The sequence below is a fragment of the Lissotriton helveticus genome (assembly GCF_964261635.1).
Source record: "Lissotriton helveticus chromosome 1_1 unlocalized genomic scaffold, aLisHel1.1 SUPER_1_unloc_22, whole genome shotgun sequence".
Lineage (NCBI taxonomy): Eukaryota > Metazoa > Chordata > Amphibia > Caudata > Salamandridae > Lissotriton > Lissotriton helveticus.
This window is the reverse complement of record NW_027611662.1, coordinates 790,297-805,704: the sequence shown is the minus strand read 5'-3', so window position 1 is coordinate 805,704 and position 15,408 is coordinate 790,297. Positions and strand designations below refer to the sequence as shown.

The following is a 15,408-nucleotide window of genomic DNA, read 5'->3' as shown; positions in this document are numbered from 1 at the left end:
TGGATATCTGTGCCATTGAATTTTGGTTGCAGTGATAGCAGCATAATTGAGACTTCCGTCAAACGAATATCTATTTTGTGACTGTCACTGTTGTACATCGTACAAAGCATTGGTAAAGGTAAGTCTGTAACTGTTTGTTTTGTCATGTACCGTAAAATATGGTTTACTCACAAACATTGTTTGATTTTCCTCATAGTCTGAAACTAAACTCATTTTTGGCTGTCATAATGAGTTGTATTTCTAAAACTATTTTTGATTTAAATGTGAAATATGAAGTATAAAATATGTTTAATTTAAAGAGTAATTATTTGTGTGATTTTGAAGCCTTTATATATAATGAGAGAAGTTGTTTATGAAGTGAAAAAATGATATTAGCAGAGAGACTGATAATGCAGATAGAGAGAGAACTGGTAAATTACATGTGATACCGTCGTTAAAAAATGCTAATGGTTAATGAATTCGTAAACTTTCTGTCACACGACAAAATTAGAGTGCGGTTTCTGGACGCGGCCTGTATTGGTGGGTGTAGGGTGAGAGGGGCAGGTGGTTGAGTGAAATAAAATGAAAAGTTGGTATATTACATGTGATACCGTCTTGAAAAAGTGGTAATGTTTAATGAATTCTTAAACTTTCTGTCAGACGACAAAATTATAGTGCGGTTTGTGGCCGCGGCCTGCGATGGTGGGCGTAGGGTGAGAAGGGCAGGTGGTCGAGTAAAATAAAATGAAAAGTTGGTACATTACATGTGATACCGTCTTGAAAAAGTGGTAATGCTTAATGAATTCTTAAACTTTCTGACAGATGACAAAATTACATTGTAGTTTGTGGCCGCGGCTTGCACTGGTGGGGTGAGAGGGGGAGGTGGTCGAGTAAAATAAAATGAAAAGTTCTGACCATGAGGTTGTACACAGATTTGTGCAGTAAATGTGTTTGTAAATTGAGGTACCAAACGGAGTATAAAAATATCTCTCTCACTCCTGCTGTTTGACTGCATCTTCATCTCCCTTCTGTTTTCCGTCTTCGTTCCCCTGTGTTATCTTATTGTGTGTGTGTCTGTCTGTGTCTGCCTTCAGTCCGGGCTGAGGAACTTTGCTGTGGAGGCACACACAGATAGTCTCATCAAAGTAGTTGGAACGTTTTCAAAAAACTATTTATATAATTGAAATGCTTTTTTGAAGCGCTAGTGAATGTTTTCTTTCACAATTACCGCTCGGTTGCTTCCATAGAGCAGAGGGTATGTTGTATTTCACTACTTAGTGCCTCTGCATCTGCACTCTGTTCTCTGGTGGCTGGCGGAGAAGTGTTTGTTATTGTGGAGATTAAAGCGTGATAAGGAGTGAAATACGACATAGCGTCTGGTCTGTAGAAGCGTGGGAGCAGTGATTAACACTGAGTGAAGCGGAACTGCGACGGTGCTTGGTAAGAGTAATAAATTATTTTTTTACAGAGGTACAACTGTCTGCATGGTGCGCGACCTACTAAGACAGGGTTCACGGGCTGTTATAGGCCTGCGGGTTCTAGTATGAGTAAATCAGGTCGACAAAAGAAAATATTAAGTTAGTACAGCTGAAGTTACGTGGAACACATGAATACTGTTTCAGTATACAATCATTTTAGTTGAGATTATGGATTAAAAGAGAGAACGTGTATATTTGAAATGTTTATTCAGAAATGCACTGTTTTCAAGGCAAGTTTCTTATCTAATACGAGTACAGGCATTGCAAAAAACAAAGTAATCGGTATAGTCACTAGTACATAAAATACAAACGGTATAGTTGATGAAAAATGAATATGGTTTAGCAACATTAATTATACACTCTTATGAGGAAGTATATTGGGGCAGATTTATGAAGGCCTTGCGCCGCTGGTGCGTCACTTTTAACATGGGAAAAAGTGACGCAACGGCGGCGCAAGGCCTTCATAAATAAGGCCCATTATATTTTAATAAATGGAAGAAGGTCTCTGGCCTTTCAGTTTAGGAACGATACATGAAAATGCTAGTGGTTAGACAATATGTCTTTATCAATCAGCTCTCTGCATGTGAAGCACTATCACGTTTCTGTTATGCTATTGTGTAAGGGAAAAAAAAACGCGCCAAAACCGACAAAATGGCGAGAGGTGCATGTATGTAATGTGTTGGATCGTTCGCAAATCAGTGTTGAGAAGAACTACTGTATTGAGATATATTTTGAAGGTTGCAGTATTGCATTTGACGTACAGTACGAAAAACAATGGAAATATTATTGAAAGAACATATTTTTCTCTTATGTATTAAAAAATATTTTAGTTTATGGAAAATTAAAGGAGCAGAGGTGTGTGAGGCGGAAATAAGCAGTTCAAATGCGAAATGGCGTTTACAGTTATAAAAAACGTATTCTATATTTACACATTAATTAGGGCACATGTAGCATTTATAAGTGACTTTTGCTTCGAGTACGTTTGAAATAACATAAGATGAGACATACAATAGAATTGTTGAGATTAGACTTTAATAAAAAATAAAGTTCAAAATCGAGTAGCTGAAGAAAAAAAATTTTGTCCACATAAAAGATCAAAATTTAACCAGCAGGAAATCATAATGTCCACTGTTAGTAAAGCCAATAGGTCTGTTCATGTTAAGAAAATATCCAAGAAAACGTGAAAAAGATAGGGAGGCAAAACGAAATGTGGACGTCAATGGCTTGCATAACAGTCATCCTAGCATTGTATAGGCAAAGTAGGCAGCAACTGCTTCAAACAGGAAGTCACTGTTATGATCCGAAAACATGTCAGCCATCCAATTGAAAAGAGGAAAGCAGCATTCATGATCTGTTATTATCGGAGCCTCTAGTACCATCAGAGGACAGCTCGGTGGGTTTTCAATGTAGCTGTCTGTCAGGAAATCTTGCGCCGCTGCGAATATATTCCAATGACCCAGAACTCCTTGTATCGCTGCAAAGGCCATAATCCCTCCGTTGCAACAAAGCTGTTCATGATCAATTAACGGATTCATGAGATGATTGTAATTCACTTCAGGAGGTACCAAGTTGCAGAGACATAAGTCCAGGGCCCACATGAAATCACAGCTCAGGCAATGAAATACAGGCTGTACACAGGTGAAATAGGAATATCGAAATGATAATCGATATGAAGTATTCAAAGTCGAGAGTGCTAAGATGCCGTAGTAGTCAAGCATCCTCTGGCGAAATAGTTCTAAGTGTTCCGGCTTGTTTGCGAAGACAGGAGGGACATCCATTTTGAAATAAACGAGATGGGAACACAAACGTCGCAGCACTGGCAGTTCAACAGGAAGTCCACAGAAATAGGTCGCAGAGCATGGAGTGAAGAGTAGCAGAATGACTTGATATAATTTTTGGCAGTCCGGTCACTAAACCATTGCTTAGTAGTTATTAAAAAAATAGCCTGTCTTGAAGTGGAGGATGCGTTTAAAATTAAGGGAGTCACTTCAGCAAATTGTAAAGGAAGGTCACTCTTTTATAACGAATACTGTTGTCTGTGAATATTAGCTAAGTGAAAGATATGTTCGCGAACAGATGCTACGCTAACTTCTTTTTGTGACAATAAGGCTGTTGTTCATGTCTTGTGATTCAAGGCCGGAATTCGCTGCCAGATGGAAACATCAAGGTTCACATGCGTGGGGTAGATAAACTACATTCTTAAAGGGAAGCAAATGCAGAGTGATTTTTACCGCGTAAGCTTTGTCGTTTAAAAAGTCATAGTGATTTTCATTATATGTAAAAAATAATATCACTGATGAAGAATGAAAAAAAATCGTTATAATAATAGGCACTGGTGTATTTTTGGAAAGATATGCAACATTACAGGGATTCTACTTAAGTAAGTCATGTAATTGAAAGTGCCTGCATGTGGACGACTAAATACATGTTAAGGCGTTTAATATGCAGCTTTGAAAAAAAACGTGTGTATGGTTTAAAAATGAAATGTAAAGGTTTAAAGCAGGAGTTTCCAAAGCGGTCCTGGAGGGCCAGATGCATGGCAGATTAAAAAAATTACTACATGTTTTTCAATGGGGTTATCTTAAAAATATGTTTATTTATCTACTGTGCAGTTTTTCTGCATGTTGCCTATTCTTTGATTTTTACTGTTGCTGTGTCTTATACATTTTCCAGGGGCGGCTATAGGCTCATGGCAGCCCTGGGCAGGGAGCGTAGTTAGGGGGCTCTGTAACAGGGGGTTCGGGCGGGGCGGAGCGTGCAGCCCACTGAAGAGGGGGGGTGGATCAAGGTGTTTGGAAGTGGAACAGAGTCAGAGCACGCCAAATTCCTGCCATGGGCCGCTACGCAAATATGTATGCATCCTTAGAGGATTATTATATTAAGGATATATATTAATATGGTGGCTCCTGGGGTTTGGTGGTCCTGTGCAGGTGTACTGCTTGCATATGCCCAAGGTTGGCCCTGTATTTTCTGTCTATGCACTTGTTCTCCGTCACATGGGCTTTTAGTTGTGAAGGCCTTGTGTCGCTGGTGCATCAGTTTTAACATGGGAAAAAGTGACATATCTGTTGCGCAACCCTTTCATAAATGAGACATTTTGTATCTTATTGTAATGATAGAGAATCTTGGGGAATTTATCTGTTATGCGTGTTCTTTGCTATAATGGCTCTATGTTGTGTAAGAAATAAGTCTGTAATAAGTTAATTAAATTTTATTATTTTCTTTTTTATAGTGTTTGGTGCTGAAAAGCAACAACCTGCCTTCTGAATTACACAATTTGAGGAATTATATTCTTTTTTTCAGGTGAGTTGGTATTTTTGCATAGGCCATTTTTTTGGGTGCACATGAAAATAATGAAGAAGATTTTTTTTAATGTTTGTAAAATTTCATTTTGGAATATGATTTTATCTTGAATTATTCACATGGGTTGTATCTGCTTATACTAGATATGTATTTTGAGATATTCTCCACTGACAGTTGAAATTATCTTTTAATGGGCTTGGTGCATGTGTTCTTTATGATGGAGTTCAGATTTACGGATCATTGGAGTATAATTCTTTCATGTTTCCATTACTTAAATCTTGTGAAGTGCTCATGATTTTTGAAATCTTGTTGCATTATGTTTGGCAGTCTTTCTCCTTTATTTACAGAGAGGTATTATGATATGGTTCTAGGTGTGATGGGTATCTTTCCTGCATATCTGTGATTATACTATGTATAGGCATTGTTTTACATATTCATGCAGAGGTTTATTATGAGGTTGTTCTTCATGCTTAGTATGACATTTTGTATATGCTATGACATTTACATGGTGAGTATGCTGTTGAAACATAAAAGGAACTGTCTCTGTGGAAAGTAGTAATCTGTTAAGTGAATGCTATGGTTTGTATAGTGTGAGCCTTCTCTTCAGAGTGCATATAGTTTACATAGCTCTTTGTACTGGTGAACTGAAAAAATGGGTCTCTAAAAATTAATTCTACAGTTAATCAATATTTGTGATATCTAGAAAATCTAAAAAGAAATGTTACCGTAAAATGTCTTTTAACAACAGTAATTATTTAATGGAAAAAAAAGATCAGTGTTAATGTTTAGGGTTATATTGCCAATTTCTTTTCAAAACAAGAGGAACGTGGTATCTTAAAATATATAGAGTTAATAAGTTAGAAATTATAAAAATATATGTAGTTTAAAAATTAGTAAAGGTACTTTTAAGTTATACATTTATGAAAAAAGATATAATTTAGTCTCTATATTTTTTTAAAAGGATACAGAAGAATAAACTGAGTCTAGTTATGGAGAATTCCTCAGAAGAGAAACAAATTCATTTTGAAATCATTAACGAAGTGATGGAGGAAATTTTAGACGCAGTCTTTCAAGAGGAAATAGATGAAAATAATGATTTTATGGACATGTCTTTAGACTCAGCTTACTTAGAGATGGTAGAAGGAGATGAGGACTTTGGACTTGAAGAAGTTCCTGATGATATAATGCTGGAAGTTCTACTAGATTATGAACTTTTCAATAAATAAAAAAATTTTGGATAGTAAAGCATTCTTGAAGACAGTTTTCTTGTCCTATTCGTCGATGATGTGCTTTATGAGAGTGATAAGACATGTTCTCATGAAGTGTAAAAGAGATTGTAGTAAAAAAGATTAAAACATCTACGATGACCCATAGTTCTTGAGAAAAGTGTACTGTTTGTATGCTTTAAAAATTAGAATTAAAAACTGTCTATAATGTTAAAACAGATATGGAGTGTGATAAAATTAAGAACCAAGATTTACTACAGGATTTCCTACTCTGTTCAGAGACTTTCTTTTATTTTCTTTATTCTACTTAGAAAAGGAATCTGTGGTTTGAATTTGTACGTTATATGCTAGTAGTCAACTATAATATTTGTTATGTTTGTGTTTTACAGATTGAGAATTTCATCAAAATCTTAAATTAAGATGCCGACCAGAACTGAAAAAAGAAAGCTCTATAAACGGACTTACAATTTGAAGAAGAAAGGAATTGAAGAAGTATCAAAAGAACATAGGACGGATAAAAAGAAGAGTGCCTCTGGTAAGCAAACCAAAAAGTTTTTGAGAGCAATATGTGGAAGGAAAAATTTTAGTATTGAAGTCCACAAGGAAAAAAGTATACCAGTATCGAGAAGGAGACATGGAACCAAAGATAAAAATGTTTCTGGAATCAGCAGACAGGAAAATCTGTACAGTAAAACTCAGATGAATCAATTTAGCCAAATCAGGAAGTGTATGTTTTACAACAGAATAGTTTCGAATTTATTACAAAAGGAGAAAGTTTCTAAAAGAAGATCTGCTTTTCTTAAGAAGAAACAATATATAGAGGGTATTGTTGAGCGCGCGTTTGAGACAAAAAGAAAATTATTTATTTTAGTACTTAATAGAATAAATACGCTAAATAAGGCAATACGAGTTTAAAAGCTAAAAGTAAATGGAAGAGACACATAAATAGGAGTAATTTTTGTAAAGTGTTTTCTGGGAAGTGGATGCATACTTCAACTTCTGAACCATTTTTTAATGAAGAGAGTTACTTTCAAAGTAACGATTTGTTGCATGCAGTTGACACCAGTGGTCGAGGGTATGAGGTGAAGGAGGGTTGTGTAATTGAGAAAGAGAAAATTGTGGTTAGAAATGCAGAAGAGGTGATGGCTGGAGAAGCTTCAGGGGGACGTCCTAATGTTCCTGTTTACAGTTGGAATTGTAGTAGCATTTGTAGTGTACGACAGGATTCAATTGATTTCTTTCGCAATTTCTTACGTAAGTACACTAAAGAAAGTCTTAGAAAAAAATTGTTATGTTGCAAGAATTAGATCATCGCAGAGTGCGAGAAAAAATAGGTCTGCAAGGTCATTCTCTGGCTTGTCTTTCTAAAAAAATATGCCAGAGTGTGTTTCATCACTTCAGGATGTTAGCAGTGCATCATACTAAAATGAGAAAATTAGTGAGAAAGTTATATTATGCAAAAAGTCCAGCACTTAAACTTAAACAGTTAAATAGTGCTCTTTTGCATGGATGTGAATTAGATGTTAAGAAGATTTGTGCAGTAATTGAGGTAAGTTATTTTGGTCCAGAGGAAGATAATGCAGAAACTGATATAATTATAGAAGGAAATGTGTTAGAAAATGTTGGACATGTTAATATTGAAAATTTTGAACAGGAAATAATAAAGTTTAAGGTAATTGCAGGTGAGAAACCAAATTTTTCTTGTGTCTGTTGTCAACGCATTCATTACAAAAGTCAAACTAGGTTAGTTGATTTATATTTAAAAAGTGAAGATGAAAGTAATGGTCAATGGAAAGATTTTGCAACTTATTTGTTGGTGGAAAACTATTTTGATTTTGATTTTGAGCAACGTATTTGAAAATATTGTTATAATAAATTAAATGAAAATAAAATGCCTGCTAGAGCTGTTCATAATAATCTAGAGTTGATAAATATTCCATCAGAATTGATGGATTTAAATACTTATGAGACTATTCTGATTCAATGTGTACATCCTTTTCAGGCTATTGTTCGTATGGAGCCTAAGACTGGTAAATTAAATCCTTCAGGTTTACAAAGAGGATTAAAGGGTAGAGTTGTATATTTGCCACTTGATTTAAAAAAAAATTGGAAACAATTGGTGTTGAAAATGTAGAAGAGGAACCTCTAGTTATTTTAGTTAATGGTGTACCTACAAAGAGTAAGAAAATCTGGCAAGATTTAGTGGATGTTAGAAAAGTCAAAAAGGCAACGTTGTATTTAGTTCAAAACAATAAGTACTATAAAGATGTATACGTAGAAGAAGAAGATGTAAGTGAAGAAGAGGAGAGTGATTTGTCTATTGGACAAATTGAAAAAGTTGACCTATCCAGAAGTGAAGAAATTTATGAACATTACAGTGTTCATCCACTGCATTCCAAAGAAGCAATAGGGAATGCTATTGAATTATTTCAGATGAAAAAGGCGAAAGGAAATCCTATTAGTGTGTGGGAAGAAAGTTTGGAAGGTCGTTGTTTCCCACAGTTATTCCCTACAGGTGAAGGTACACGATATGATGATCGACCTATGCAGATTCCTGCATCTGAATACCGGACAACAAGATTATATGCAGAAGATCCGAGGTTTCGCCAATGCATTCCATATTTGTTTCATCTTCTGTTTGAGAGTGACTTATCTGGTCTGTCTTATGCAGTAAACCATATCTTAAAAAGTGGAGTTCATCTGCATAATATTTCAGCAAAGGAATTTATGGATAAAGTGCAACAGAAAGATAGTGTTTTGGATTCACACCTAATTAATTTGATGGCTTGTCAGCGTGGTACTAATGAGTATTGGTACCGTCGTCATGGAGATTTGAAGTGCATGCTTAGAAACTTAGGAGCACCAACATGGTTTTTAACTCTAAGCTGTGCAGAGTATGCTTGGGAAGATTTACTTGAATTTCTTCAGGAGGCGAATGCAAACATAGAAAATATAAACTACAAGACACCTGGAGAACTGTGTTCTTTAGATACGGTTAATGTTTGCAGATATTTTAATCATAGATTTGAAGCTATGATGTCTTTTATTACAAACAAGAAAAATCCGCCTCTTGGTGAAGTACTGGATTTCTTTTGGAGAAAAGAATATCAAGCAAGAGGTGCTCCTCATATTCATATGCTGTTATGGATCAAGGATGCTCCTAAATTTGGAAGAGACTCGGATGAGACTGTACTGTCTTTTATTGAACAGTATGCCACTTGTGACATACCTAATAGTACAACTGATAAGGACTTAAGAGGAAAAGTGTTACGCTTTCAAAGTCATCGTTGTGGAAAATATTGTCGGCGAAAATTCAAATCAAAGAGTAAATTCTACACCAAATGTCGTTTTGGATTTGCACGACCGGTACTTTCAAAAGGAAGAGTCAACAATTTGATGTCATCTTTGCGCCATAACATCAGAAGAAGGTCACCTAAAAATACGTACAATTTAAGAAGAGGTGAAGAATCCAAATATATAAATGAATATAACCCAGTCATTTTGTCCATGTGGAATGCTAACATGGACATACAATATGTTGCAGACAACTCTATTGCTGTGGCTCGATATGTAACGTCTTACATCACAAAATCTGAAAAGACAGAACTGAAGGAGATGTGGGAAGACATTTCTCATGAAAAGAGCCTAAGCACGAAATTGTATACGTACAGTTTGAAGATGTTGTCTCATCGAGAAATTGGAGCATATGAATATTGTGACCGATTATCATCAGTAAGTCTTTATGCTAAATCAAGGACTATTCTCTGGGTGAGTTTGGGTCTTGCAGAAACACGAAACCGTGTTCTAAAACCTGTGCAAGAAATTGAATATTTAGCCCAGAAAGAACCAAACAGTACAGACATTCTGAAAACAAATATGTTGGATGCATACTATCCAAATAGAAGTACTCTTCTAGAAAACATTTGTCTGTATGAAATACTTCAAAACTACACTTTTAAAAGGAATGTTACAGAGAACATTGATAAAGGTGTACACGCTGTAATTGGACAAGAAGGATGTCTGGTGAAACAAAGAAAAGGACACTTGATTAATCATCAGAAACTGAGTTGCGAAACACCTGACAAAAGAGAATTTTACTATTTTGCTCTTTTCCAACTCTTTAAACCATGGCGTAGAGAAGAGGAACTTCTTGGGGACTTTGATAGTTATGAAGATTCATTCAACGCATCTAAAAGTAGTATTGAATGTCCTGTTTTTAGTAATTATCTCCAAATGTTGAATGATGAAATAGAGCAAGAAGCGACAATTGCAGCGGAGATTTCTAGAGATAGTTCACAAGATAGTCAAAGTTCGGCTTCATTAAGTCAAGATCCACTGGGACAACCAATTATCCAAAATGAAGCAGCCACCGCCATGGATGAGGTGGAAAGAGCAATGCAGCAAGGTCAAGAGGAAGTAATCAACTTAGAAGAATTAAAGAAGCAATTTAATGTTGAGCAAAGACAGATATATGATGAAGTGACAGAGCACATTGAGCATGGCTTTCGTTATGAGAGAAAAGATTGCTCATGTATGTCATTTGAACCTATTCGACTATATGTAAGTGGAGATGCTGGAACTGGTAAAAGTTTCCTAATTAAAGGAATTACTACATATTTACAGCAAAGAACTCAGTCAACACTGTCGTGTGTTGTTACTGCTCCAACTGGATTGGCAGCACATAATATTAAAGGTATTACTTTACATCGTTTACTGATGCTGCCAGTTGAACATGAAAATAAATTACAACATCACAAGCTATCTGGAGAAACTTGTTTTGAAGTTTCTAGAGTGCTTAAAAAAATGAAACTTCTTATTATTGATGAAGTAAGCATGGTATCCAATTTAATGCTTGCTTTTGTGCATTTAAGAATGCAACAGATACTTAAGACAGAGTATGATGTGTTATTTGGAGGTAAACATGTCATAGTTTTTGGAGATCTACTGCAACTAACTCCTGTGAAAGGACAACCTGTATTTGAAACTGTTACGCATGAGGAGACCAGAAAGTGCCTAGGCAGTATTGGAAATGTTAATATATGGTCACATTTCAAATATACTGAACTGATTCAAAATATGCGACAGGCAAAGGATACTAAATATGGAAATATTCTTCAAGATATAAGGATTGGAAAACTAACTGAAGATGCGAAACACACTCTACGAACACGATTACTTTCCAAGCTGTTTCCTAATGAAGATAATGTACCTGAGAAAATATATAGTAAAGAGGTAGCAGATAAATCAGTGATATGCTTGATGCCAACTCTGAAAGAATGTTCAGTTTTTAATGAGAAAATGTTGAATTTAGAAAATCAAGAAATTAAGAAACTGGAAGCTAAAGATACAATAGAGCATGAAGGTAGTACTATTGTTTTGTCTGAAAAGTTGAAGTTAAAATTGGATTCTCTTCAAAAAAGTATATCTAAAACTGCTGGTGTAGAGAAAAATCTGTATGTATGTTTAAATTGTCGGATAATTTTAAGGAGAAATTTACATGTAGAAAGAGGATTGTTGTTGGTTTTGTCAATTATACAAATAGAGATGAGATTGAATTTTTAAGAATAAAATTTGATGGAATTGAGGAAGTTCAGCAAATTAGTCGCTGTTCAAATCGTTTTTTGCTTGTGAAAGACTTATATGTCCGTCGGAAGCAATTTCCAATTTGTTTGGCATATGCAGTGACTATTCACAAATCTCAAGGTTTAAGTGTAGATTGTGCTTTGGTAAATATTGGAAGCACTGTATTCAAAGAGGGTATGGCATATGTTGCTTTATCGCGAGTTAGAACTTTATGTGGACTTTATTTAATTGATTATGATGAGACAAAGATTAGTGCAGATTTAAATTGTGTGAAGGAGTATAATAGGTTAAGAAGAGAATATGCTCCAAGTTTACCTCAATATCCTTTAATTGAAAGGCGTATGGTTGGTCAGAAAAGGAAAAATGAGGAGAAATGTGCTGAAGTAGTCGAGAAACGACGAAAAAAAGATGTAGCTGTTGTTGGTAGGCATAAGAAAACGGTTAGTATTGAAGAGATTGTTGGATTTAAGTTTGAAAACAGGTCTGGTGTCAACTGTTATGCAAATGTAGTAGTTAATGTTGTTTTTTTTCTAAAAAATGTTAAGGAACAGATTGTAGAAAATCAGGAGCAAACATTTTGCTATTCCTTAAATTCTATATTTCAAAAATGTAGTAGTGGTGATAGTGAAGTAGGAAGTGTTTCAGAACTAAGGAATGTTTTAGACATATGTGCAGGAGTAAATCAATTTTCACAGAATATTCAGCAAGATTGTCAGGAATTTATTATGTATATGTTTACAGTTTTGGAAGATGAAGGTGTAGATATTGATAATCTTTTTGGCCTTTCTTATAAATGGGAACATAAGTGTGATAATTGCTCATTTTCAAGTAGTACTGATATACACAGTGAAAGATTTATATATTTAACAATACCAGACTGTAAAGAAGTGTCTTTTAATAAACTAGTTAAAGATGCGCATCAGAACATGGTCTGTTCTCAATGTAAGTCTGAAATGTTATCAACTTTATTTATCCATAGATATGGACAATATGTAATATTAATGTTTCAACGATGCAGAGCTGATGGGAGTAAATTGTCAACTTTAATTTAAAATGTTGTGGCTACTCAAGTATCTATTTCTAGAAAAACATTTGTAACTGTAGCCATTATTTTTCATGAAGGGCCTTCCACATCATCAGGACATTATACAGCTTATTTGAAGTGTGCAAGTGGCTGGACGCTTTGCAATGATAGCCAATTGACTTTTAAGAAACGTTTGCCTTTTGCCTTAACTAACTCCTATCTGCTATTTTTGGAACCCAAATTTCAGTAGAATCACTTGCTGTAGGAAGATTAATACTGTAAAGATATGAAACTTTCTTGTTTACAAATATCATGTGACTGAGGGTCTACAAATCTATAAATGAAATTTGTGTTTGGCATAGTGATAACAATCAGGTACAAATTTAGTTAATGTTTGATGGTATAAAACATGTTACAAATTTTTACTGTAAAGGTTCACAAAAGATGGTGTCATGAGTGATGTCACTGACCATGTCATGAGTGATGTAATATGTGATGTCATCAGCAGTGCATTACACGCGCAAGTTATAGTGAGTCCAACTAACTATAACGTGGAATTTCATTGGTTTTATATCAGTAAAATTTCCAGCTAACTATAACTGGTGTCAAACCTATGGTTTTTTCATTGAATTTCATAGGTTTTGTAAATGCTACTTCCTAACTATAACGTGTGTAAAACCTATGGTTTTTTCAGTGAATATATATATATATATATATTCACTGAAAATACCATAGGTTATAGACCATATATAGTTAGGAATTAGCATTTAAAAAACCTTATTTTACTCACACAAAACCATTGAAATTCCATATATAGTTAGTTGTACTAACTATTTATCGCGCACCCGCAATCCACTGCTGATGATGTCACATATTACATCATTCATGACATGGTCAGTGACATCACTGATGACATCACTGATGACATCTCAAATGACATCACTGATGACATCACTGATGACATCTCATTTGACATCATTCTTGTGCTAATACGATAAACCTCTTCAGACTCTAATATAACCTTAGATACACTCAGTGTATACAGACACTCACACACTGTCACTCATCCATGGAGTTACTCACACACCTAGTCAGTCATGCAAAGAAACAATCTCACCCCCATTTCCTCAACTATACAGTTATACACACCTTACTTATTCAAACATATACTAACACATATTTACTCTCTTATACAATCCCTGATACAAGTTCACAATGATCCATACAGCCACTCACACATTCAGTGGCTCTCATGCACAGTTATTTATATATGCCAACTCTCACATGTACTGTGTATTACATATGTACTTACTATGACATGTAGCATTGAGATATCCATTCACTCATCAATACACTCATGCACACAGTCAACCGCCCATGTAGCTGTTTCCACATGCACTCTTGAACTCATACACCTAGTGAATCAACTGCTCACACATCTATGCACAGAGTCACACACCTCCCAGCCACCCCCACACAAACTCAATCTCCCATACAAATACTTGGGCAACCAATCAATAACACATATAACCTCTCGTATAGCTAATGATCAACACATGCAGCAGTTTACATCACAACAGACATACTGATGCACATATTCAGACAGTTTAGTCACTAACCCATGCATTTAGTACGACACATTTATTCACTCACTCATACAGTCAGTCACGCACCTACTAAATCCTTCATCCAGACACTTATACATCCACTCATTCTTCAATAAATCAAACATATTTAAACTTTACAGAAACACACAGTCACTGGATGATGTCATCCGTGATGTCATCAGTGATGTCATTTGAGATGTCATCAGTGATGTCATCAGTGATGTCATTTGAGATGTTATCAGTGATGTCATTTGAGATGTCATCAGTGATGTCATCAGTGATGTCATTTGAGATGTCAGTGTGTGAGTGTCTGTATACACTGAGTGTATCTAAGGTTATATTAGAGTCTGAAGAGGTTTATCGTATTAGCACAAGAATGATGTCAAATGAGATGTCATCAGTGATGTCATCAGTGATGTCATTTGAGATGTCATCAGTGATGTCATCAGTGATGTCACTGACCATGTCATGAATGATGTAATATGTGACATCATCAGCAGTGGATTGCGGGTGCGCGATATATAGTTAGTACAACTAACTATATATGGAATTTCAATGGTTTTGTGTGAGTAAAATAAGGTTTTTTAAATGCTAATTCCTAACTATATATGGTCTATAACCTATGGTTTTTTCAGTGAATTTTCAAGGTTTTGTAAATGCTAATTCCTAACTATATATGGTCTATAACCTATGTTTTTTTCAGTGAATTTCAATGGTTTTTTAATAGCAAATATCATAAGCTGTCGATTGTCAAGTACGTGGTAAGAAAAAACATTTTCGTGTTTATGCACACTGATCTGCTTTCAATGCTGCCCCCCCCCCTCATTTCTATTAGGAGTACTCTCTCTTTGCAGATAGTGAAGGGTAGTTAACGCAGGCCTTTGCCCCCGTTGTAATCCGTCGTGCCTGCTTCTCTCTCCATTTGATTGATTGTTATCCAAGCATTTACTGTTTTAGAATTGGTTCTCTTTGGTTCATTCTCTATTTACAAACAACCACAGAGTCGCAATACTCTGTTTAGTCTTTGCAGATAGCGAAAAATCGTGTAAAAAAACAAAAGGAATCGAGCAAAATCAGTAGGCCACTAATGGGATCTCTTTTTGACCTCGCTAAAATAGAAACATTAGGAACAACCTGTTGAAAATAGCAATGTGTATGTACATAAGCGGCGTTCATTTGTGTTCACAGTACCCCTTGTTGATTGTTTG

At 35.3% G+C, this 15,408-nt stretch overlaps 1 protein-coding gene across 2 annotated transcripts in view; it reads left to right on the top strand.

Annotated features, from left to right (window-relative positions):
• The window catches only part of LOC144805755 (uncharacterized), a 164,513-nt gene that overhangs the window by 82,244 nt on the left and 66,861 nt on the right, over positions 1-15,408 (top strand). The window contains exon 1 of one of the 2 annotated variants that reach the window (XM_078672236.1): positions 6,414-6,521. The exons of the other annotated variant lie outside the window; for it this stretch is intronic. The gene's annotated coding sequence lies outside the window, so the exon portion shown is untranslated. Of the gene's footprint in view, positions 1-6,413; positions 6,522-15,408 lie in introns of those variants that run through there. 2 annotated transcript variants of the gene reach the window in all.